The sequence below is a fragment of the Octodon degus genome, unplaced genomic scaffold, assembly GCF_000260255.1.
Source record: "Octodon degus isolate 3935 unplaced genomic scaffold, OctDeg1.0 scaffold00081, whole genome shotgun sequence".
Classification (NCBI taxonomy): domain Eukaryota; kingdom Metazoa; phylum Chordata; class Mammalia; order Rodentia; family Octodontidae; genus Octodon; species Octodon degus.
In genome coordinates, this window is record NW_004524657.1 from 7,556,618 (window position 1) to 7,584,051 (window position 27,434).

Here is a 27,434-nt window from a genome sequence, read left to right on the forward strand (position 1 = left end):
TTAGATTAATTCCAAGGTATTTCATTTTCCTCGGTGCTATTGTAAATGTATTGTTTCTATAGTTTCCCTCTCCATGTGTTTGTTCTCTGTGTAGAGGAATGCTATTGACTTTTGGGTATTGACTTTATAACCTGATATGCTACTCAATTTCTGTATTAATTCTAGTAGCTTGTTGGTGGAGTTTTATGGGTCTTTCAAGTAAAGTATCATGTCAGCTGCAAATAAAGATAATTTAACTTCTTCTTTGCCTATTCTTATTCCGTTTCTTTCTCTTGTCTAATGGCTGTAGCTAATGAATCCAGAACTCTATTGAATAGGAGTGGTGATAGAGGACATCCTTGTCCTGTACCAGATCTAAGAGTAAAAGATTTCAGTTTTTCCCCATTTAGTATTATGTTAGTCGTTGGGTTTTCATAAATGGCTTTTACCAGATTGAAGTAGAGGCCATCTATTCCAATTTTCTGTAGGACTTTGAACATGAATAAATGTTGGACTTTGTTAAAAGCGTTTTCTGCATCATTGGAGATGATCATGTGGTTTTTATTTTTTGCTGTATTGGTATAGTGTATTACATTTATAGATTTTCCAGTATTGAAACATCCTTGCATCACTGGGATGAATCCTACCTGGTCATGGCGTATGATCTTCCTGATTATTTGTTGTATTCTACTTGCTAGGATTTTATTGATAATTTTTGCATCTGTGTTCATGAGGAAGATAGGCCTGTCGCTCTCTTTTTTAGTTGCATCTTTCCCTGGTTTTGGTATCAGTATAATACTTGCCTCCAGGAATTATTTTGTAAAGATTGCTTCCTTTTCAATTTCATTGAAGATTTTGAGGAGTATAGGGACTACATCTTCTGTAAATTTCTTGTAGAATTCAGCTGTGAATCCATCCTGACCTGGACTTTTCTTTGTCGATACAATTTTTATACATCTCATATTTCATTGGTGTTTTTGGGCTACTGAGAATGGTTATATCTTTTCGATTCAGTTTTGGTAATTTGTACCTTTCTCGGAATCCATCCATTCCTTCTATGTCTTGTAGTCTGTGAGAGTAAAGATTCTTAAAGTAGTTATTGATAATCTTCTGAATTTCCACTAAGTCTGTGGTAATTACATCCTTTTCATTCCTCATGGCATGTATTTGAATTTTTTTCTTTCTTCTTTTTGATGAGGTTAGCTAGGGGCTTATTGATTTTATTTAATCTTTCAGAGAACTGGCTTTTTGTTTCATTAATTCTTTGAACTGTTTTCTTCATCTCAACTGAATTAATTTCTGCTCTAATCTTTGTGATTTCTTACCGACTTTGGGCTCTGGGTTTGGTTTGCTCTTCCTTTTCTAGTTGCTGGAGCTGCATCTTTAGGGTGTTTATTTGTTCCAATTCTGTTTTCCTAATGGGTAAGTTCACAGCTATGAAATTCCCTCTGAGAACTGCTTTAATCTTATCCTATAAGTTACAATAAGTTGTGCTTATATTTTCATTGTATTGTAGATATTGTTGAATTTCTTGTTTAATTTCATCTGTGATGCATTGATTGCTGAGTAGGGTGTTGTTTAATTTCCATGTATTTAGGGGATTTGTCCACCAAGTCCATTTGTTTCAAGCTCTGGTTCAGTTCTGTTATTTCTTTGCTAATTTTTTGTCTGCTTGACCTATCTTTTTGGGATAAGGGGGTTTTAAGATATCCTGTTAAGATTGTGGTATTGGTTATTAGATATTTCATGTTCATTAAGATTTGCTTTATATAGTTTTATGCCCCCATGTTTGGTGCATACATATTTATGAGTGTTACCTCTTCCTGTTGTATGTTTTCCCTAACCAGTATATAGTGGTCTTCTTTATTTAGCTTGATCTTTCTTGGTTTGAAGTTGAGACTGTCTGAGAATAGGATTGCTACCCCTGCTTTGTTCTGAGGTTCCGGAGCATGTAGTATTGTTTTGAATCCTTTGACTTTCAGCCTATGAATGTCTTCATGAGTTACATATGTTTCTTGTATACAGCATAATGTTGAATTCTATTTCCTAATCCACTGTGCCAGTCTATTTCTCTTAATTGATGAATTGAGTCCATTTACATTGATGGTTATAATTGAGATGCATTGACTTAGACTTGATATGTTATTTACCTGTTGTCATTTACTTCTTTTTCTCCTGTGTTTAATTGTTTGCCCTATTTAGTTGGTTGGTTCTGATCTCATTCATGGAGTTCTGATCATTTTGTTCCCTCTCTAGAACATCTTTCAGTAGCCTGTGTAGAGTTGGCTTTGTTATCATGAAATTCTTTAGTTGTTCTTGTTATGAAAGTATTTCACTTCTCCATCAAACTTGAAAGAGAGTTTTCCAGTGTATAGTAGTCTGGGCTAGAATTTGTTTTCATAGAGGACTTGAAGTGCTCTGTTCCATGCTCTTCTTGCCTTCATGATTTGTGAAGAGAAGTCAGCCGTAACTCTGATGGGTTTTCCTTTGAATGTGATCTGCCTCTTTTCTCTAGTGGCTTTCAGTATATTATTCTTGTGCTGAATTTCTGGGACCTTGACTATTATATGTCTCGGTGTATCTTTCATTGGATTGAGGATACTTGGTGTTCTGTATGCTTTGGTTACCTGAATATCAGATTGTTTCCTCATATTTGAGAAGTTTTCTGCTATTACTTCTGCCCATATTTTTTTAATATCATTTGTATTGACCCCATCTTTCTCATTGCTGCCTTGTTCTGAATTGCTGGGAACTTGACTCTTACATGTCTTGGTGTGATTTTAATTGGGTTGTCATTACTTGGCATTCAGTATGCTTTGGTTACCTGAATGTCAGATTATTTCCTCATATTTGGGAAGTCTTCTGCTATTACTTCTGCTCATATTTTTTTAATGTCCTTTGTATTGACTCCTTGTTTCTCATTGATACCTATTAGTCTCACATTTTTCATTTTTGCATCATCTTGCAAGTGATAATTATTTTTTTCCTGCATCTTAGTTGTTTTTAAGAAATCTTTTCTTCCCTTTTCACTAGCTGCACCAGCATGTTCAAGATCTGAAGCTCTATCTTCACTTTCACTCAAACAGTTTTGCACGCTTGTTTGAGATTTTAAATTCTTTTATATCTCTTTGACTCTGCTTCATGTGATCTATTTATTTCCTGTATTGCTCATTCAAAGAATCCATCATTATTTAATCTCCTCTATTTTTTATCAATGTCTTCGTTATAAGCAGTTATTAATTCTTTTACCACAGTTTTTTTTTTCAGACTGGATTTTCTCTCTATGTTTCTGTCGTTGATTCTTTACTTCAGATGCTATGAGTTCTGAGAATTCTTTTTTTATTTAAGAAAGGAATTCCGCTCTGAGTTCCTCTATAACTTTCTGCTCTTGCTTATTTACTATTGACTCTATTAATTCATGCATTTGAGCTGAGCTAGTGTCCTCTGCACTTGTTCTGGGTGGGTTTTGGGCTTCCTGCATATGTTTCTGCATTTGATTCTTACTGCAGATGCTATTAATTCATGGATATCTTTTTTCATTTCCAATCTGAGTTCCTCTATTCTTTTCTGCAGTTGTTTCTTTATTGCAGAAGCAGATGATTCATTGATTTCAACTGTATGATTTCCAATTTGTTCTGTGTTAGTGTCCTCTGCACTTGTTATGGGTGGGCTTGGGGTCTGAGATTGCATTTTGCTCTTTATTTTCATTTTGTGTAGCACTGTCTTCTGACCTCTGTTGTAGATTTTTGGTGCAGTTATAACCTTATCACCTACTGAAGTTCAGGTGCAGATCTACAAAGTTTGGATTTATCCAGTTGTGCCTGGCTTGGGTCTGGCTGCTGTGCTCAGATCCTTCCTGCTGCTGCCTTTGGGAGTGAACTTGTTGTGCCCCTCTGGCAGGATGTTCTGCTTCTGGTTTAGCTGTGTGGTTCTGTCCCCTACTCCCTCTGCAGGGATTGCAGCTGCAGGGTTTCACCCCAGGCCTGTATGCCAGGTCTGAGCTGAGTTTGATGGGGACAACGTGGAGTAGGGGGGAGCGGAAGCTCTCCCACACACTCACTGGGTCTGGGCTAGGGCTCGATCTGGGGGTCTCCAGAAAGTGGCAAAAATTCTCACTTGGTTGGCAGGGTGGGTGAGGTGCTGTGGAGTGATGGGGGGCATTCCAAGGGGGTGGATGAGGCTCTCACCGACACTGTGCCTAGGCTGGGACCGGCAGGTCCCACCAGAGCAGGGTAGGCAGAAGCTCTCCCACACACTCACCAGGCCTGGGCTAGGGCTGGATCTCTCCTCCTTCTTTTCATTCCTCTACTTCTCCCCTTTTTTCTTTGAAACTGAGTTATGCAAGACATATGTTAATTTAGTAAAGAGGAAGTCTGTGGTCAAGTGGAAAGCACCTGAAGCCAATAATGCATTCTAGAGGGCTTGGTATGCTTGGGAAATGTCATATGGACTATTTCATTTGGTTCTGGCATATAGACAACAGGAAAGGAAATGAGGATTACTCCTGTAGGAGAAAACACCCACATCAGCCTGCAGTAGTGAGGCCATAGTTTTTGAAGAAATACTTCTATGGAATAAGATACAATATCTTATAAGATCACTGACATTTGTAATTTGGAGGAGTAATCAATGTTTAGTCATTTTGATGGGCTTGTTTTGGATGCCTTCTTGTGAGTGCAGGAGGTATGGAGGAGCTTAATCCTGCTTCTCTCATTCAAAAACTTACATGATGTTGGGAAAGTTACATAGTATCTCAGAGTCAGTATTTTTATTGATAAATGTTATTATAGTAATACTTAGTTTCCCAAGGTTGATGTTATAATTAATTGACATAATTTATTGAAATATGAAACATTAAATCTAACACAGTATCCATGCAACAGATCTTTGTGTCTCTTTCCTTCACACCTGTATTTTTTTCTCCCACTTTTCCTTTTTTTCCCTACTTTCTCTTTTCATCCATTTTATTAAATAAGTAATATATGGCAGGCATCTTGCAAGATCTACACTGTCCATTATGGTAACCAAATACAGCCATTGAACATCTGAAATGTGACAAGTCTCACATGAAATGTATCTTATGAAATGCATTAGTTAGGTACTGAACAATTAGCGTTGTCCCCTAGCCATGATTTTTAGTGCATAGTTTCATAAGGCCAGGTGATTAGAGACTGCTTGAATCTCTGAACATGTTTCCTGTGGAAAGCCAGTCCTTGATGGGTTTCTGAGGTGGTTTCAGTCTCTGGCTAATAAATTCTCCTTTATTCTTTCAGTGGCATTTTTAAGGAAGGGTCTACAGGGTGTTTAGGATCTTACTACTAGCTAGGACTCTTAGTGATCTGCCTGTTTACAGCCTCCCAAGAGCTGGGATTACAGGCATGTGCCACCATGCTCAGTCACAATTGTGTCTCAGTGTGCCCCGGGGCTGGCACAGCAGGCCTAGGGATAAAACTCTTGGCCCCTGTGCCTGCTTGCAGGCACCTTAATCCACTGAGCTATTTGGCCCACCCTTGGACATATATTATTAAGTTTAATTTTAATAGTTTCTTTTTACTTTTAAAATGTGACTCATGAAAATTTGAGACTACTTGTATGGTTTGCAATCTGTTTATTTGGGTAGCACTGTACTAGTTGCTGGAAATTCAATGGTGTAAAGAAAAACTGACTCTGGAGAGGATACAGTCTTGTGGGGAAGGTAGTGAAACAGGAACAGCAGAAGGGAATTAAAAATAAATTTTGAAACACATTATAATTATAAAGTTATACTTAAAGCATTCTGTGAAGATGTATTTCTATGTAGAGAAAATGAGAAGACAGTTTGGTCAGTGAGAGACAGCTATTAGTGCTGAGCCTGGGGGAAGCCCCTTCCTATTCAGATTTTCCAGGCAAGGCTGGAGTCCCAGCATTTCAGGCTGAGCAAGTCTACCAGAGAGTAGTTATTGTGTTGGCTCAACACCAGGCTGGTGATAGCAAGCTGTGGGAAAGCTGTAGGGCTGATAGACACCGGAAGGAAGATCCCTGACCACCTGGAGCTTGTGCTTTAGTGAGGAGGTGGGCAAGAAAGGAAGTAAGAGTTACCTCAAGGAGTACCACCTGGTTCTTTCCACAGTTCTGGGCACATATCAAAATGGATGAGAACTGAGATGGAACTGTAGATGAGGATGCAGGAATGGGGCAGATCCTCACCTTGAATTACTTTTTCCTCTTCCTTCTCTCCATCTCAGAGCCATCCCTGACAAGTGTCTTTTCATGCCAGTCTCTGAGGTGGGTCATTTTTTCCTCAGTGTGGACAATACATAATATACACATTTGTTTCTTTAGCTCCTGTTCTCACCGCCTTGTTCTAACTCAGACTTAGCATCTCAGCAAGGAGTGTCTACAGTATTTCTTAACTGGTTTCCTTGCCTGCAGCCTTTTTCTCTCTTTGATGTATTCTGTGCGTAGCTATAGAGGTAATCATCCTGAAATACCATTTATACCACATGACTCTGTTTTAATGCTTTTGCTAACACCTTGCTGGCAGAGGAGCAATTTGCTAGGACGTGCCCTGCCTCTCTTTTACCTTTCCCCATTTTCTTTCAATCATCTGTGAAGGAGCAGGCTCTATAGCTAATGTCTCTAGCTGAGATAGAGGTGCTTTCAAAGATAGAGGTGCTAACACCTTCCCCTCTTGCCATATTTCTACTCTTCTGGGCATTCCATATGACAGTCCTCCCTATCCCCTTAATCCTGAAGGGCACAATCTCCCAGGGAGAAATGAGAGTATACTGGTGAGAACTCAGGTTTTAGAGTTGGTCACACAGAGTCAAAATCCATCTTTGTTATTAACTAGTTGTGGGAACTTTTTCAATAAATTATTTACCTTTTGTAAACCTCAACTTTCTCTACTCTGAATACCAAGAGACCAACAGTAATTTTTCCCCTTGAAGTTGGTAGATGAGACACTGTATGTAAGTCATTATATGGTACCGGTCATTCCATGGTGAGTGGGCCCTGTATATCTTAATGAACAGATTTGCCTCTGGAGACCTCTCATCTTGCTTTTCTTGGTAACACTTGTAATCATTGTATTATCTTTTTAACTCTGGTACTTGGCTGAGGTCCAATTTCTGTGTATTGGTAGTAATGACTGAGATCACTGGCTAGAAACACTGAGCTGTAGTGTCCAAGCAGATCTGATGGTGTTAACTGAAAAACTTCTGTCCTTGTGGGGTAATTTTTCATGCACTGCCATCTCCTGCAGGCTCCTCAACCTGTCACACAGGGGTATAGTCACTAGTGTATCATTTGCCTCTGGTCATCATTAATTAAATTGTCTTTTTACTTTGCTTTTGTAATAAGGAGTAATGGAAGGGTTGTGAAGTTGAGTGTATCAGAGATTGGGTTCTACCCACAGCTCAACTCTTCTTCCTGGGCTCCTATCTTAAGTTTCAAGGTCATCCCTGTTGTCAAGCAGGCCACAGATGTGCAACTGTAAACTACTCAAATTTCAAGTGTCACTTATTATCCAAGCTTTTTTACTTAGTTTTTATTTGGGTGGAACTTGGTATTGGACTGTTGGTAGAAAAGGAGACAACTTAAATTCTTCTCATATATAAGGGACATTCTTTCAGATAGTGTTCCAGGTAGATGTAAAGTGGTTGACCATAAAGAACTCTCATTTATTAAATGGAAATAAAAACCTTACTCCTAAGTGAAATAAATTGGATACATATGTTTAAATGTCACATTGTTTCTCTGGTGTGAGAAATTAAAATGATAAGTAAAGTCCAAAATGTATAATAGATATTGGGAAATAGGAAGAAAATGTTCAAATGGGAAGGGGAACAGAAATTGGGGGGCAGGGGGAGGATGAGAAAAGAAAAGAGGGGAAGGAAAATAATGGAAACAAAGTCTTTTAAATAAGAGGACAGGTTGAAGGGAGGGGGAGGGAATTGGGGAAAAAGAAGAATCAAGATATATTATATGCAGGTACAAATTCCCTATGATGAATGTGATTGTTATGTATATCTAAATTGTACCAATAAAACTATTTTTTTTAGCCAGGCCTGGTGGTGCATACCTGTAATCCTAGCACCCAGAAGGCTGAGGCAGGAGAATCACTGCAAGTTTGAGGCCAGCCTGTGTTACATAGCGAGTCCAAACCCAGCTGGGACTGCATAATGAGACTCTATGTCAAAAAAATCATCATCATCAACAACAAAAACTAATTAAAAAATGTAACATATAAGAACATTCTAGATATTTATTTTGCTTTACCCTCAAATAGAAAGAGCCCTCCTCATATCATCCTGCATTTTGACAGTGGCTGTACTCCTCGTATCTGCTGTTGGAGAGAACAGAAGACATATCTGTAGCAGTCCACAGGGCCTCTTACAATGAAAGTCTGGCTCACAAATTCTCAGTGTTTCTAGTGGGTTGACTAACATTTTAGATCAAATTACTAATTGTATAAATGAAGCAAGAGGCGTGTTGGTTAAGAAATAACCTGTGTATTATCTAGAACAGCATCTCAGAGATTTGGAAATATTTACAAGTTACAGTCAAGCCTTGATAGCTGAGTCAGGATACTGAGCACAAGTCACTGGGTCTTGACTGAGAAGTCTTTACCCCGTCTGTTGTCATGTTCATCATCCCACAGGAATTATTTCATAGGTTTCCTGATGGAATAAAAAATGCTTAGTAAAATTTGAATGTTAAATAAGCAATCTAGATAATACACAGTGCATATTTATGTTAAAACCATGTTCATTGTTCCTGTGAAATTCAACTTTCACTGAGTGCCCTGTACTTTTGTTACTGGTGTATTGTGTTGTCAAATATGGCTATGTTACCTGCAGGTAGCCATAGCAACGCCAGATGCTGCAGGAAAGTGATTGAAAGCATGGGTGCCATTCCAGTGCAGCTGTCTAAGCAGTTGCTGATGTTTTGCTTTCTTTCAGATGTCTGTCAAAGGAAATCAGGCTCTGGGTTAGATTTTCTCAGAGAACTTTGGTCTTATTTATAGACACACAAGCCAATTTCAACAGGGGGAGAGGAGGCAGTTACCGATTCCCCTTTGTTCCCTTTGTTCATTTCTCAGAGGATGGCAGGATATAAAACTCCATATTTTCTGGCCTGAACTTAAATTAGTTTAGGTGCCTCTTTTATTTTCCCCCCAGTTTGCTTCTCAATTGATGATGAAATCAATGAATTTGTTACAAAATCATGCAGAATACTATGGCAAAACCAAAGAAATAGGTTAATGGAATGGATATTCCCATTTAATTTTCTGCTATGAGAAGGAAGATCTATGCAGAAACCGACTTTCATAACAGCCTAGAGGATCACACAGCTTTTGCTTCACATGAGTTTGGAAAGAAAGTGCTGACAATTAAGCTCCTATTTGTTGGATGAGGCTTTCTTTTCTATCCAGAGCAGGGTTTTTGAAGTTTTAGCTTAGTGAAGTTTTTAGTAGTGGATGCCATTGTCTCTATGTCTGTCTCTTCCTCTTTTTTTTTTTTTTTTTTTTGGCAGAACCAGGGATTGAACTCAGGCCCTTGCACTTGCCAGGCAAGCACTTATTCTACTGAGCTATCTCCCCAGCCCATGTCCCTTCCTCTTGTGACTTCAAATATTAGGTTACTATGAGGGTATTTAAATTCAGAGAATATTGAAAAATTAAAAATAGATCATTAGCGTGAGCTCTAACAATTAAGAAAACAAAGGCTGGAAGCCAGTGTCATATGAGTTTGAGAAACACTGCTTAATCCCATTTTTACTTTCACAGAGCCATTAGCTAGTCCTACTCTCCACTCTGAATCATTCATCAAACACCTTTTGTGCTTGAGCTTGTTGCTGGGATGAAGTAAGAAACTCCTGGTACTGGCAAGAGGTGGAGAGTAAAGCAGGTCATCTCAACAGGGAGTGTGTGGGAAACGCGCTGGTGAAAGAATGTGCAGGGGCTGTGAGCATGGAGGAGGAGCAGTTGACATCAGGTGGCAAGGGAAGGGTCATCTCTAGGATGAGTCCTTTCAGCTTTCACTGCTCTTAGTGAGGTCATGGGTTAGGGCCCTGGATGTCTAGGACGTACTTCTGATAACAGAAGCCAAGTAGTTCTTCCCCTGGATCTTGGGATTCTACACAGGAAGAACAGATCTTACATATGTTTTTATCCTTCCCAATTTAGTGAAGGGAAATTTCAGGCAGATTAAAAAAAAATAATATAGTGTGTGCGTTGTCTAGCTTCAGTGGTCACTCATTACCAGTTTTGCTTTTATCTACATACTTCTTACTTCCCCTGATAAATTTTGTGTAAGTCCAAGTTCTCCTGAGAAACAAAACCAAAGCTATTTGTGTACATATGTGTACATACACATATGGTTCTCAACTTAGGAGTTTTTGACTTTACAGTGAGGCAAAGGTGATATACATCCAGTGGAAACTGTATTCAAATTTTGTCTGTTGATCTCTTCCCACATTAGCAATACACAGTACAGTATTCTCTCACTACACAAGTAGCAATAGTGAGCTGCAGTTGCCAGTCAGTCTTGATGACACAAAGGTCAACGCTGATACCCTACATGAATGTTGTGCTGTGTTGCTGAGTTGTTCATTTGGTAGGACAGGTGTTATGGGTTGGATACATTTTGTTACCAAAGTGATCCTGAATTAGAAACATGGTCCTAAGTGAGTCAATGTTGGGAAGTGTTGGAACTTGTAAGAGGTGGAGTATATTAAAGTAAGTTATTAAGTCATTATGGGTGCTCCCCTGGAAATGGATTAACATAATTTTCATGGGATCTCAATTAGTTCTTGAGAGGAAGGTTGTAATAAAAGAACATGACTTGGTCCTCAACTACCTCAGACTTTCTGTCTTTCCCTGTGAGCTTTCCTTACTGTATGGATTCCCAGCATGCCACCGGCTGTGAAGCGCCCAACAGAGATCAAACAAATGAAAATAACTGATCTTAGACTTTCACCTCCAAACTGTGCACTGTCGACTTTTTTTCTTTATACAATCACCTAGCATCAGGTCTTTCCTCATAGCAGTAGAAAACTGATTTAGAAAATTGGTACTCATTAGTGGAGTTGTTCTATGTCACAAAATGAGGAAGTGGCTTTAGAAGTGGGCAGAAATTGGAAGAATTTGGAGAAACAGACTATAGAAAACCTACAGTGCTAGAAGTGGAGAATTATAAACTATTCTGGTGAGGTCTCAGAAGATGAGGATCCTTTTGGGAATTAGTTTCAAATGGAAATGAACATTCTGTTGCAAGTTAGAATAAAGGTCACACTTGTTACACCATAGGGAAGAACTTGGCTATAATATGTCTATGCTTCAGAAGTTATGAAAGGCTGAATTTAATAACAGTAGAATAGATTATCTGATGAAAGACGTTCCTGAGCATCAAATCATTTAGGCTGTGACATTGTTATTGGCCGCTTTTTGTGAAATTTGCAGTCTAACTCAGAAACAAAGATCTAGAAAGCATTTGAAGAATTTCAGGCCTGAAAAAGGAGAACAAAATGATGAAAGAGTGTGGTTTACTGATTTCCCACTAAAAATATTAAGATGGGTGCTAATTGCCACAACAAGAAAAGGGCCTGAGGGCATGTCTGAAATCTTCAAGGCTGTCCCTCCCATCATAGCCCTAGGAGCCTAGAATGGCGAATTTGTTTCAGGGAAGAAGCCTAGGATAACCTAAATGAATTTACTGCCCATGTCCATCTGAGGGTTCTGCTCGCTATTTCCAGTGGTCTAGCATTCTGTGGCTTTAGCCATGGTCCAAGTGGGTCTGCCCATGGCTCATGCCACAGCAGATCTTGGTGATATTCATTTGGTGTCACCTTTGCAAAGGTGTGGTGGGCTGGAAGAGCCGTAGGACACAGCTGCTTTCCACTGAGATTTTAGAGGAAGGCCTGAGGCCAGGGGTTTGTCACAGAGATCCTTCTGTGTGGCAGCATCTAGTAAGTCCCTTGAATGAAGCTGGAACTTCAGAAAGGTAAAGCTGTCACTGGTGTGCAGTGCTAGCCATGGAAAGCTGCAGACATTAAAGTCACCTCAAGACAGCAGTCTTGTCGGGTGTGCACAGAAGCTCTTGGGGGAGGCTGTCTGAGGTGTTGAGGGCCTGCCACGGTGTAAGCCAACTGTGGGATTTCTAAGCTTTAAGATTGGATGTCAGTCCTGGTAAGTTTAGGTCTTGCTTTTGGCTGGTTATTTTCTTTCACCTCCTTCTCTCTCCCTTTGGAATAGAAATGTTTTTTTATTCCTATCCCATTATCATGTCTTGAAAATATTTTCTTTTTAGTTTATTAAGTTTATTGGTACAATTTAGGTGTAAGTAATGACCACATTCATTATAGGGAATTTATACCCATACACAACATATCCTGATTCCTCATCCCCCATTGTCCTCCCCTCCTTTCAAACACCCTCTCCCCATTCACAATACTCAGTTTTCATTTTATCTTTTTTCTCATTTTCTTTTCTGTTAGTTTCTTTCCCACTCTCCATTCCCTAGTTTCATTTTCCTTTTTCTTTCATAACATCTATTGCAGTTTTTATTCTTATTCACATTTTCAGTTTCTCACAACAGAGAGATACTGTGGTATTTACACATGTGTGTCTTATTTATTTCATGTATGCTTATGGTCCCAAGATCCATCTATTTAGCTATTAATGTCTCAGTTTTATCTTTATGACTGAGTGATACTCTGTTATATTAAAAAAACACTTTTTTCTTTAGCCATTTTTTGTTTGATGGGTATTTGGGTTGCTTCCAATTGTGCTGCTATAAACATGGTTGTGCATATGTCCCTGTGGTACGATGCTTTTAATTCTTCTGGGAAAATACCCAGACAGGGAACAGCTGAGTCAAATGGGACCTTTAAACCTAGTTTTTTTTGTTTTTGTTTTTTGAGGAATCTGTACACTGATTTCCGCAGTGGTTGTACCAGCCTACATTCCCACCAATGCTGGACAAGTGTTCTTTTTTCTTCATAGCCTGGCCAACATTTGCTATTGTTTGATAGCTTCCTAAATGGCCATTTTTTTCTGGAGTGAGTTAGAATTTCAATACTGTTTTAATTGGCATTTTTTGAATGACCAGTGACGTTGAACATTTTTAAATATATTAAAAAATATTTATTTATTTGTTTACTTACTTATTTGGTTTTCTTTTTTTCTTTTCTTTTTTTTGTGCAGGGTCTCACTACATAGCCCACAATTGTAGCGATCCTCCTGATTTCTGCCTCCCAAGTGCTGGGATTACAGGAGCATGCCACCGTGCCTGGACTTACTTATTTAGTTAGAACAAAGTCTTGCTATGTAGCTTAGACTCATCGTGATTCTCCTGTTTCAGCCTCTCCAGTCCTGGGATTACAGGTGTATACCACCATACCTGGTTTTGGTGGCCAAGTTGGTGTGCCTGGAGTTCCAGGGCCAGGACGACATATGGTGATGGAGATTGAACCTGGGTCCTTATGCTTGCCAGGCAGGCACTTAGACTGCCAAGCTATCTCCCAAGCCCATTGAATAATTTTTATTTTTTATTTTATTTTATTTTCCATAATTTTATTGAGAAAGAAATAGCAATGAGACAGTTTCAAACCAAATTGGTAGGACAGTTTCAATAATTAACACATTGCATACATTCTTCCTGGTGGTTAATTGCTGTACAAGATGTGGACATGATATCCTATTTACGAACACTATTAGAACAAATCCCTCTATTCATTAAGAGAATGTAAATACATATCTATACTAACCATTTTGAATACACAGATACAAAATGGACATTCATCTGTATCCCCTTTTTTTGTTAAGTTCCGTTATTTGAATATTATAGGTGTGTTAACTCAGCAAAATATTCTAAAAGAGTTCAGTAGCTCATAATAGTATTGGGTTTTCCCTTGACTGGCAATGTCAGAAATTGTTGACCGAAGTCCCCTACAGCTCAACATAACAGCATGACTTTACTTCTTATACTTCATTTTTATACTTTTCTGCTGGATGGTTAAGACCAAGGTGAAGCAAGACCTATGCAACAAGAGATGTAGCTTTTGGATCTGATAAGGTCAGTGAATTCCCCTCAGGATTTATCCTGAGATCCATTACCTCAGATTGTACAACCTTTGTCAGTGTCAGCCATGTGGATGAGTCACGGCCATTGCTTGGTCAATGTGCTCTCTGTGAAAGCCTGAGAGAATGTTTTCTCTCCATGTGACTCTCCTTGGGCACACTCTACATCATCAATCATTTTCCTCTTTGGCCCCATAATCTCCTTGATCAGAAAATTTGGGACACTACCGAGTTACATGTCATTACAGTACAAGTTCTCGTATGTCCTGAGTCTTAATTGACCTTGGAAGACTAGAGTCAAAATGTTGGCTTTCCTTTTGGCCCTCTTTTTTCTCTAATTTTGTTCTGCGAACTTAGGTTGTGAGCCCTCCAGAAGAGAAGCTTATTGTTATTACCGTACAACCTAGCCTGTTAAGCTTATCCTCACTATCTGTCTGCATATCAAACATTTTAGGCATAACATGGAGCAGGTATTTTTCATCAAGTATTGATATTTTGAACTTTAAGTCCCTACAGAATATGATGAAAAAACATTTAAAAATTAGAATATATTTAAAAAATAGGCATAATAAATTATATACTTCTTATGTTTACACGTAAGTCCAAAAATCTCACCATATACAACCTTGAAGCAGGACAGTCCCCCAATATTCCTTTTCCTGTCTCTTGCCTTCATTCACCACCCCCTTCTTTTTGAACAATCATCTACCCTAGAGACAGCACACCAGCACCTGGCATGTCATGACAAGTAGCCTGTATTCAGAAGACCAGAATGCCAGGCACTCCAAGCATTAAGCTACTATTACAGATTACCATTCAGTGCAGTTGCTTAGTTCACAGGTATCAGTATATATAGTTAGTCAGGGTGAGAATTTTTTCGTTAACTGCTAGATACAAAAATCTTCTGGAGATTCTCAGGATCATTGCCTTACCTATCTTCTACATCACTGAATAATTTTTAATATATTTATTTGTGTTGGTACTTCTGAGAAGTGTCTATTCACCTCAGATGCTCATTTTTGAACTGGGTCTTTGAATTTGTAGGCCCTGATGTTTTTGAGTTCTTTATGTATTCTATATGGTAGTCCTTTGTCTGAAGAACAACTGGCACAAATTTTTTCCCAGTGTGTAGGTTGTAATTTTATTCTGTTGTTGGTTTCTTTTGATGTGCAAGATGAGATCTCAGTTACTAGTTCTTTGTGAAAATTCTTGTGTGATGAGGGTTTTGTTTATAAAGTCTTTGCCTAGATCTGTGTTGTCCAGAGTTCTATCATTTCTGTCTTCCAGAAGATTTAGTGTTCATGTTTTAATATTTAAATCTTTGATCCATTTTGCAATATTTAGTTATTTATTTGATATAGGGTCTCACTTTGCAGTTCAAACTCATAGTGAACCTCCTCTCTCAACCTCCCCAGCGCTGGGATTACAGGCATGTACCACCATGCCCGGTTTGGGGTCTGGCACAGCATGCCCAGAGTTCTTGGTACTGCATGCGGTACCAAGGATTGAACCCAGGTCCTTGGTTTTGGCAGGCAGGTCCTTAGATTTCTGAGCTATCTCTCCAGCTCCTTTGATCCATTTTGAATTTAGTTTAATGCATGTTGATAAACACGGGTCTAGTTTGAGTCTTCGCCATGTTGAGAGTCAAGGTCTCCAGCACTATTTATTAAAGAGGCTATCTTTCCTCCAATGAATGTGTTTGGCCCCTTTGTCAAAGATAAGGTGGTTCAGTGCTTTTGGAGTTGTCTTTGCATGTACTAATCTGATTCACTGATCCTCAGGTCTATTTTTCTTGCCATTATCTTGCTGCTTTTTTGTTTTTTTTAAATCACGGTATCTTTGTAATGTAGTTTCACGTCAAGGATTGTGATGCCTCCTGATTTGCCTTTGTTGCCCAGAATTGTTTTTGCTGTGCTCTGTCTCTTTTGGTAGAAATGTTTTCTCTAATGGCATTTTGATTGAGATTGCATTAAATCTGTACAGCAATTTTGAGAGTATGATCCTTTTCACTATGTTTACTATCCTTTCATTTTTCTGATATCTTCTTTACTCTCCTTTTTCACAGTTTTCAATGTAGAGATATTTCACATTCTTTGTTAGAGTGTTTCCTAAGTACCTTTATTTTATGCTTTTGTGAACATTATTGTTGCTTTAATTTTTTTCTCAGTAAGTTTATTATTTGGGTACAGAAGTTCTATACCAAGCTACTCTATTGACTCTGGTTATTAAACTTAGAAGTCTTTTGGTGGAGTTTTTGGGGTTATCTATGGGGAGTATTATGTCATCTGAAAATAATAATAACTTAACTTTGCCCTTGCCTCTCCTGTTCTATTTATTTCTTCCTCATATCTAATTACTCTAGTTAATGTTTCCAGGGCTATAATGAATAGAAGTGATGATAGTGAATGCCCTTGTCATGTTCTTCATTTTAGAATGAGAGTTTTCAAGTGTTTGATCATTTAGTATGTTGGCTATTTGTTTGTCATAGATGGTTTTTATAAGATTGAGATAAAGACCAACTATTCCAATTTTCTGTAGGGTTTTTATCATGAATGGGTGTTGCACTTCATCAAATAATTTTTTTATGTTTATTCAGATGATCATGTGATTTTTGTTCTTTTCTATATTGATATGTTGTATTACATTTTTATTGATTTGAATATGTTGAACCATCTCTGTATCACTGGAGTGAATCCTACTTGGTCATGGTGTAATGTCTTGATGATTTGCTGTATTCTATTTGCCAATTTGTTATTGAGGATATTTATATCTATGTTCATTAGGGAGAATTGACTGTAGTTCTTCTCTTTTATGGTTGGAACTTTCTCTGGATTTTTGAATCAGGTAATACTTGCTTCCAGGAGTGCGTTTGGGAGTATTGCTTTCCTTTCTGTTTCATTAAAGTGGATCCATTGATGTTGTAGGGTGGAACACTCTGTAGACCTCTATTGAGTCCACTTGTTCACAGCTTTGATTCAGTGATACTTCTTTATTCAATATTTTGTCTTGTTGATCTATTTTACTATGACAGTGGGATGTTAGTGCCTATTTGATTTTTCATATCCACTAATATTTGTTTTATATAGTTGTGTTCTCCTGTATTTGGTGAATACATATTTCTGATTGTTATCTCTGTTTTTTGGATCTTGTTCAACCTGCTCTTTTCCACACCACTTGGCTCCTCTCAGGCTCTGCTTTGTTTGTCTTGTGCTGGTTGTCGCAAGTTGCTTGTCACAGGATGGGGAGGTGCCAATTTCCCATTCCTTGTCCTGGCTGCCCCAGGGCGATGCATATCCCTCTCTTGTGCCAGTGGTAGGGCAAGAGGAGTTGTATTGTTTCACTAGCAGTCCTCAATGACACGGTTGGTGCCTAACCTTGTTGCTAGAGGTTCCAATTATTGTTTACTGTGTCTTATAAGTATTTAACTTTTTTTTTTAAATCTTATAAGCTGATATTGCGATAGAATTTTTCTTGAGTCTCAGATAAGATTTTGAATTTGGACTTTTGAGTGATGCTGATAAGAATTAAGATTTTGGAATAATTGGGAATAAAATGATTATATTTTGCATTGTCAGAAGATATGGATCTTGAGGGCTAAAGACAAAATGCCACCGCTTGCATGAAGTTCCTCCTCCAATCCTTCATGCATCAGGATCATGGTCCTCATGGCAATATTGGGATGTAATGGAACTTTCAAGAAGTGAAGCCTGGTGCAATGCTGATAGTCCCTGGTTGTTTTCACTTCAGAAGACGCTAACATAGTTCCCATGGCAATGCCCGATAATGTGAACTCTTGACTTGAAAAATGAATGAGGAAAAAAGTTGTAAACAAAGAAGGAAGTTATGAGAGTTTTATTGGAAATAATAAGAGAAAGATCATAATGCAAATCTATTAGAAGGGAATTCTGGGCAGAAATTCTAATCAAATACCTCTGTCTGATTTTCCATGCATAAACAGGGACAGGGACTGTTATTTAAAAATTTAAAAAGAAAGCCAGTTATCTTACATACATACCTGTTCTCTCCAGGTTCAGAGGTAGGGAGAAGCTGTTCAGGTAACTAACTGTAAACTCTAGATAAGAGACATTTTTCTGGAGGGAAGAGTCCTTATTTATTGTCATCCCAACCTTTTATGTTTTATTTTTATGTTTATCTTCATATATTTGAATTCTTTTACTGCATTTCCATTTTAGTTTTTAATGGCTTGGTTTTTATTTTTGTTATTAATTATTCATTGATTTAGTCATCTATTCAGATTCATTTTGTTTTTTGAAGAGAATAAAAAAGTAAAAACCATTAGGAACTATACAGAATTTCACTAAACAGTGATAAGAATTCAACAATGGTTATTATATTGCATATTGTTGTCTTCAAATTAGTTGTTCAGATGACCAGATATACGCATGTAAAATTGGTTTAAAAAATTTAAAAAAAGAAAAAAAAAGCTTTACTTGTTCCTTTCAACAGACTGGTAGAAACCATCAGTACCATTATTCAAGCCCTGCTATGTACATAATTATATTTTTCCTTTCTTTTTTTCTCCATTACTCATCCTCATTGCTCCTTCCCTTTGAGCAGTTTCTTTTGTTTACATTTTTAAGCTTAACTGGCTGTTTTCTTACTCTTGCATTTGATCTTATCTTAGGTTTTTAAAAACTACATAATATTCCCCCCTCCTTTTTTTTTTGAGGTACTGGAGATTAAACTCAGGACCTTGCACTTTCCAGGCAGGCATTTATTCTACTGAGCTATTATAATGAAACTAAGCAAAATACCTAGTGAGGTTTTAAGCTTATTAAATGTAGTGGGAAAAATGACCTCCAAACAAGTATAGGCAGATCAAAGTTGTGAAAAGAAATATACTTTACAGAGTCAGCAAAGGCTGGTAAAGAGGCTCACAGCAAGCAGGTGAGTCACCTATAGATCCCTGGGGGAGTGGTTGCCTCCATGCCTGGAGTGGCTGCTAGCGCAGCTGCCCTTTGCTGATCCTGCTTCTTCTCTGTGGCCTCCTTTTGGTCTCAGTTGTAAAAGATTTCAGGGGCTAGCTTGACTAGTGGGTCTAAAGGGCTATCAGGGCCAGATACCTTCTATCTAAATTTTACCTTTATATCCAGGGCAGTTTGGGTTTAAAAATGTGTTTTTAAGCATCATCTGCCCCTCTAAGAGGTTTTAGTGTAGATAGGTAAATTTAGTTAGTGTCCTGGACTTTGAAATGTCTCTATGTGCTTATCAGGATCAGCAGAGGTTTCCTAAACCTTGCTCAGTCTGCCCTAAATCTGTCAAAGAACAAGGCATATGGCCTTGAAAGACACCAAGTTTTCCCTAGTCAGCTCCTGAGGAAGATAAAGTACTTTTTTGGAGGCTCCCTGTAACCTGGGCAGCAGCATGGATTGGGGGATGGACTAGGAAGTTTAGATGGAGTTGCTGATTCACGCAGGACCTTGCCACCTATGTTGTTGGAGCATTTGGAATGGTCTGCTGAAGTAAAAAAGTGTCTGGACATAGAGAACTTCTGACCATTTTTCCTTTTTGCATGAAACCAGCGCGCCTAGGTTCTGGGGCTTACGCAGCATATGGTACTCATTTAATTGAAGGATTGCCACACCTTCAAAAAACAGTCAGTTCACCCAGGCAAACCGGAGTTTCTGAGGGTGTGTGTTACCAGCCCTACTTTAAGAACAGAACGTCAGATAAACTGGGAACTTTTTAAAGATGTGTTTCTCTTATCTTCGGTGAAAACACAGGTCCAAAAATGAGAAAGAAGGGAAAAGATAAAAGTGGCAGGAAAGAGTTGGAGTTAAGACTCTTCAACAGTTAAAAAAAAAAGTTTTATTTTCATTAACTAACTCTCTTTCAGTGAGTGGAGCAGTTCCCCCAAGAGCTAGCATTCTTCTCAGTCTTAAAAGATTTAAAGCAAGAGCAGCAAGAGCTAGAATTGTTCGCTCATCAGTGGAGAAGCAAACCAGGAAGGAAAAATGAGGCAAAGCAAATCCAATGTTCCCTTCCATGGAAGTAGGGGGGCCGGCCTGCCCCAGTGAAACCTGTCCTGGAAGATTTCAGAACAGCAGCCACACTAGTCGTCTTTAAAAATGACGAAGGAAGTCTTGCATTTTTAATAAGAGGCATGTTGTTTCCTCTAAATGAAAACATTGCAAAATGGAAAGATAATATAACTGATTTTGCAAAAACACTGCAAAATGAAAGATAGTAAAACGCCCTGGGATTTATTCCTATTACCCTCAGATATCAGTGGATCCTCTAATGTGTTACCCTAGGAACCATTGAAGAATGAAGAATGAAGTTGCAAACCAAAGGAGAAGGTTATGATTATGAAGGTTGTATCGGATATAAGAAGAAAAATTTTGTAATAGAGATCTATCATGGGGGGATTCCAAGTAGAAATTCCAAGCAAGAGTCTGTTCTGGTCTCACATCCATAAGCAGAGCAGAAGGGACTGGAATAAAAAAAAAAAAGAGTTTGAAAAGCAAACTGATTATCTTGCATATATGTCCTCTCCAGAACAAGTTCAAAAGGGGTTACTATTAAAGTCTAACCAAATCAATATTTTCTAGATAAAAGTCTTCATCTCTCCATACTCATCCCAGACTTTTGTGTTTTCTTTTGGTGTTCATTTTTGCATCTCTGTTTGACTTAGGTTACTGAATTAGATCTTAATCTAGGTGGGCTATTTTCCTTTTTTATTATTATTTTTTATTTTCCTTTTTAAAAAAATTATTGCTGCCATTACTTTTATTGAGTACTTATATTGCTTTTTTCCTGCTTTTTTTTTCTTTCTTTTTTTTTTGTATTTTAGGGAAGGATCTACAGGGTGTTCAGGGTCTTACTACTAGATTGGATTTGTAGTGATCTGCCTGTTTACAGCCTCCCAAGAGCTGGGATTATAGGTGCACACCATCATGGCCAGTCTCAATTGCTGCCTCAGCATGCTCCAGGGGCGGCGCCAGCACCACAGGCCCAGGGATGAAACCCTGGCCCCTGCCTGCTTGCAGACGCTTTAATCCACTGAACTATTTGGCTGGCTTTTTTCCTGCTTTTAAAAAAGCCACCCTTGGGAGTGGGTAAATGCATGTACTGCAGCTTGTTTCTTTTTAAAATTCCCTTCCCCTTCTCTCTCTTCCCTCCTCCTGTAATTCCCCTTATTATGATTTTCACTCTTGTTGACATTATTAAACTCATCTTAGTTATGATCTATATTTTCTTTTAAATTGTAAAGAGTGACTGGTTTCTCAACGTTTCCATCTGACCTTATTTTAGGCTTTTCAAATACCTGTTTATAACAACTAAACTAAGTTACAATGGGATTCTACCAGCTACTTCCTGGTACCTGTTTGAAGTTTTTATAAAAAAGCAAGTGTTGCCCCGTCCTCTCTGGATTACTTTGCCACCATATGATTGCATTATTTTTGCACCCATTCTATGTACAGTGCCATCTGCCATGAGGAAGGCTGTCACCAGAGGCTGAACAAAAGTGCTGCCCTATCTTGGAACGTCACCCAAGATGTACAGAAAGCAATTCATAAATGTCAGCTATGATTTTGATATATAGAAGTTTTAAGTTTTAGGGGATGTTGTTAAAGGTAAATTTAACTTCTTTGTTGTTCTTGTCATATACTATAAAATTTTACTTTCATCTCTAGTAAAATAGGTATTGTTATAGTTTGTGTCTAGTTGTCCCCTCAAAGCCTCATGCAGTCATTGGAATGGGCTTCTAGAGTTTGTGATTAATTCATGATCCAAAGGTGGAAGTATGCATGCTACACTGCCCTTGGTCAGATAACCTGAATATAATATAGGAAGAGAGAGAGGCAGCTGCTGCTGCTTCCCCCTTTGCCCTTTGCTGTTTTCTACTGCCATGAACCGCTGCCCTCCGCCATGTGCTACTCTGCCTTAAAGCCAGGCAAGTATGGACTGAAACTTCTACTAACTGTGAGCTAAATGAAACTTTCCTTCCTTAATTTTGGGTGCCAAGTATTTTGTCACAGCAATGAGTAAAAAGTAGCTAAGACAGGTATTTAGAGATAAAATTGCCGATCCACATCCTTCAGGAATATTCCTCTTTAAGATTTACTGCTCTAATTCTTCATTTATGGGCTATGTCTTTATAATCTGAGGTTGGTGCCAAAGTTCTAGCCATTGCAACCCATAGGAGAAGCGAGGAACATTGCTTTTTTTTCAGTTTAAGTATAAATTTGTATGGAGTAAAATTTACCCTTTCTAAGACTGTGATAATTTTGGACAAATGTATACAGTTGCATGATTGTCATAGTCAATATCCAAAATTCTCATCACCTTGAAAAGCTTCCTCCTATCACTTGCAGTCATTTTTCTTCCTTTAGCATACACTGCTTTGACCGACTTCTATCTCTGCTGTTCATCTTTTTTTTTTTTTTTCCGGAACCAAGGATTGAACTTAGGCCTTTGTGTTTACCAGGGAAGTGCTTATTCCACTGAGCCATCTCCCCAGCCCCAGTGCAGTTCATCTTTTCTAAACTTCCATATAAATAGAATTGTGCAGTGCATACTTTTTACTGGTTTGTTTCACTTAGCACAATACTTCTGGTGCTCTCTCTGGACTTTGCATAGGTCAGAAGTTTTTTCCTTTTTATTCTACAAGTGTATTACAGTCATTTATTGATTAGTGTTATAGGAATCCTTTTTTTTCATAGGTTTGAGTTACTATGAATAAAGTTACTATGAGCATGTAAGTACAAATCTTTATGTGCACATAATTTTCATTTTTCTTGGATAAATGTTTAGCACTGGAGCTGCTGGATTGAGTGATAAATGTGTGTTTAATGTTGTAAGAAGTGGCAAGGTGCTTTCCAATGTATTTGGAAACAGCAGGATATGATTTGAAGAAGTTTTTCCAGTCAAGTGTGGTGCCATAGAGCTGTAATCTCAATGCTGGAGAGGCTGTGGTAGGACGATCACTGAGTTTGAGGCCAGCCTAAATTACATAGCAAAATTGTCTCAAAAAGATGAAAAAAGACAACAACAGAAGAAAAAAAAGAAAAAAGAGAAAGAGAAAAATGAAAAAAAGAGAAAGTTATATATTTTTTAAAAGTTTTGATTGACAAGTAATTATGCATTTTATAGGATAGCAATATTTTGATACATGTAGACATCATATAATAAAATCAGAATATTTTGCATTTTTTATGAGCAGAATATATTTATTGAGGGGAAAAGAGCTCCAGTCTGAGAGAGGGACAGGAGTGGGGCCCCGAGCAGGTGGTCCCCAGGAAGCTGTCTCTTCCAGGGACTTTTATGCAGGAAAACTATGTGGTGAGGCGGGTCTAAGGTGGTGGAGAAGACATGGGAATTCCTTCAGGTGGGCATGAGGTAGGACAAAACTATGGTCAAACAATGAGATTACAAGCACCATTGCTCAGGTAAAATTGATTAAATCCAGTTCCAAGTGGGGAAGCAAGTCACTTATCAAGCAGGAATGAATACTGGACAGGGTCTTTTCCTGTTGGGGGTTGGGCTAGTGACTCATTTGGGCTCTTTCAAGGTGATTGATACCTATTTAGAATGTCAATCCCTGATATGCCCATCCCCAGGGAATTATGTAGCTGTGTTTCCTCTTTTGTCTTGGTCTTCAGGTATGGTCCATAGAGGAGTGTCTGTCTCTTCCAAGTTGTAAAGTCACCTTGTCTCCCATCTTGTCTCCTTGAGGGCCTGGCCCTGTCTGACTGCCTAAAATATTTCTATCTAATTCAGCTGCCTACAACATGAGGAGGGCAGCTGCCAAGGAATGAGTCCCTCTGGAATAAAGTTTTGCAGAAAGTTAAAAATACTACTAATAATACTAATAATAAAAACTTCAAATGTAAATTACTTATATGCACACACAAAAGGTTCCTTATCATTTTGGTACTTGGAAAAGGAAAGATTTCTTGGGTTTTTAATTTCCCTCTTGATTTTTTTCAACATTATAGCTGTGAAATAGCCTTCTTCATGACCTGTAATAATCTCATAACTACTTGCTCTCTTCTTCAGGTAGCTAAAGTAAGGTGGAATGACTTCCAGTAGAAATACCACATCTGGGCCGTACAAAGCTAAAGAGGAACACACCCCTTGAGCCCTCTCTTGTAGATTGTGATCAAGAACATGCTGCCATCTTCTTGTTGAGCGTTTTCAGAGGAGTGGATTTTAGAACTAGTGGAATCAGTTGTTTCTTCATTGGTTAGGTCAACACAGTGCCCGGGCTTCCCACGGAGTTGCCCTCCATGCTCCGCTCTGCTCAAAGTAGACCTTCAGTGCTCTGGCAGCCTCCGCCTCTTTGCCTCAGGCTCACCCTCCTCCCTTGCCTTCCTCTTCACTGCTGGAACACTCCATGTCTCCACCTGGGCTACAACGCCCACTTACAACGCATAGCCATATTTTGCATTCTTATCACCTGTTATGTTTATCATTCTTTGTGGTGTGAATAAAACCTCTCTTCTAGTTATTCTGAAGTATTCAATATGATATTGTTCAATTTAGTTTCCTTATTGTGCAGAACACCAGAACTTGTTGTATCTCTCTTCAGCTTTGTACCTACTCACAGTCCTTTCCCAGCCTTTGGTAGCCACTGCTCTACTCTGCTTCTATGAAATTATCTTCTTTAGACACCACATAATGAAAGTGATCATGTACAATCTTTTTTCTTTTTTTTATTTTAGCTGAACCAGGAATGAACTCAGGCCATTGCGCTTGCCAGGCAAGCACTTGTTCTACTGAGTTATCTCCCCAGCCCCAATCTTTCTTTTTCTTTTTCTTTTTTGTTTTATTATTCTTTGCTTTGTTTTTTCTTTTTTAATTTTTTCCTTTTTGGAAATAGAGTCTTATTACATAGTTCAGGCTGGGCCTTGACCTCACAGTGTAGCCCAGAATGGACTCAAACATTCAGTGACATTCCTGCCACAGCCTCCAGAATGCTAGAATCATAGGCATGTGCAATCATGCCCAAAGTGTCTTTCTTTTTGTGTCTAATTAATTTTACTGTATGTCTTCCAGGCTCATCCATGTTGTTACAAGTGAAAGGATTTCATTATTTTTCTTCATTAAATCATATTTCATGTTTTAAAATTCTAGTCATCTTGATTGTATACCCTGGTTACTATGAATAGAGCTGCAGTAAACCAAGAGTTTGGATATCTCTTCAACATACTGAATTTACTTTCCTTTGAATGTATGACCAATCATAGGCTTGCTGGATCATCTGTACTTATATCTTTATGTTTTTAGGGATCTCTGTATGGTTTTGCATAACAGTCACTCTAATTTACATTCCCACCAGCAGTGTAAGAGTTCATCTTGCTCTACACCCACAGAAGCATTTGTTATTTTAAAAAATCATTTTGAAAACAGGCATTCTAATTGGGCTAAAGTGATTTTTTGGGGGGTAAAACTCCAAAAGAACAGACAACAAGGTAAAAACAAATAACATCAAGCTAAAAACTTCTGCACAGCCCAGGAAACAATCAAGAGTAAAAAGATAGCCTTCAGAACATGCAAAAATAGCTGCATTCAAGTATCTGACAAAGGGTTAATGTACAGTATAGATGAAGAAATCAACCCAATAGTAAACACAAAGCAAAACAAAAACTAATCTGGCTAAACAAATAGGCAAAGGATTTGTACAGATTCTTCAAAAAGAAAAATATTGTTGGGCTACAGGTATCTGAGAAAAAGCATAGTATTTCTAATCATCAGGGAAATGCAAATTAAAACATGTTTTTGGGCCGGGGAGATAGCCCAGTAGAATAAGCACCTGCCTGGCAAGCATAGGGTCCTGAGTTCAATCCCTGATACCACCAAAAATCAGTCAAACAAAAAACCATGTTTTTATTCAAATAGAATTGTATTTCATCTTGGCTATATCATCTGTGATAAGACACTCATCCTTTTCCCAGTAGGATCATGACTGGGACTGGATTTTGAGTAACTGAGAGACACACTACAGATCAAAGCTCATTTCAGCATTCTTGTTTTTATTTAGGACACCCTCCAGTGTTGTAAGGCTGCCACCTCACTGTACTATCATGGGTTCCTCATCCTCTGTACTGTTTCACAATTAGCTCCACCTCATACCTTTCTCAGATAAAGCCCCATTCTTCTTTACACATACCAGGTTTGTCAACCATTCTCAATGAATTTGTAATCGGCTTATTGAAGGGCTATATTTTAATATCTCTGCTTTTATGGTTTCCCACATTTGCTTAGGCAGAGGCAGTGTCTATTCTCCAATAGGTCCCTCAAGTACCTAAGTTCCTACCATAAAGTGCAGACAAAAATTAGGTTATTGTTCCAAACAAGGGCAGCATGTTTGTTCTATGACCTCCTACTATAACTTCAGTTTTGACTATGACTCAACTCTGAATCTTGTGGCAATCTCTCTATGTGACAGGAACTAGCTTATTGTCTTAGAACTTATATCAATCACATTATTGCTGCCCAACTTGGTTGATATGAAAAAGATAATATGCTGCATGGACTTTGCTTCTTAGAGCAGGTAGCGCATGATTGGGGCTGGTACCTTGGTGTGTGGGATAGCCTCGTAATTATCACCTAAACAAGTCTATGGGGCAACAGCCAAAGAGGCAGGATGTTCAAAAGGGTGTGTTCTTTGGATTTAAATATATTATGATATTGTCTGAAAGGTTATCTGCTTGATTTCATGTTCAAAAGATGAGCGCGTTGGTTCAGTCTTACAGAATGAGGACAAAGCAAATTTAGATTTAGGATCATCCAGAATCTATTCTTCTAAATTCTTAAGAGAAGAAATCTGAGTTGAAGTTGACACTGAGGAACTGCAGTGGTAAGGATAATTTAAGAAAACTCTTCTAAAAATGATTGAAATTTGGAGAAGAGCTGGTACAAAATGATGAAGAATTTAAAAAAATGTAAAGCTACATATGCTTAAAATGTAAAACTACATAGGCTTGTATTTACTTTGCTGTTAGTGAGACAAATGGTAAAATTAATAAAATAATAAAGAAATAGTACAAGCTTGTTTAGTGTATCAGAATTTAAATATCTGTCTTGAACCATGAGCCACTAATTAAGACTTAAAATGCAGTACTTTTGTGTGTGTGTGTGGTGGCTCTAGAAAATCCTAGTTTGAGTTTCTTTTCATCATAGTGCTGCTTTCATTTTATATTGAAATTAGCTGTTTGAGATTGTACCAAGACAAATGTTGATTGTCTTTCTCTGGATCATTTTTAGTTCTCTCTTTTGTAGATCTGCTCTGTGGACACCTGGAAATCAACACCTAATATATTTCTAAGTAATAACATTTAGAAGTATTCTATAGATGTGTCTGTGTTTGTATGAGTATGTGTTTTGGCTGGTCAGCAAAAGAGGGCCAGTGGGAATATCAGGGATT

At 38.2% G+C, this 27,434-nt stretch overlaps 1 protein-coding gene across 1 annotated transcript in view; it reads left to right on the forward strand.

The window, feature by feature from the left end:
* The window catches only part of LOC101570286 (transmembrane protein 45A), a 113,635-nt gene that overhangs the window by 49,680 nt on the left and 36,521 nt on the right, over positions 1-27,434 (forward strand). The gene's annotated exons all lie outside the window — the stretch shown is intronic.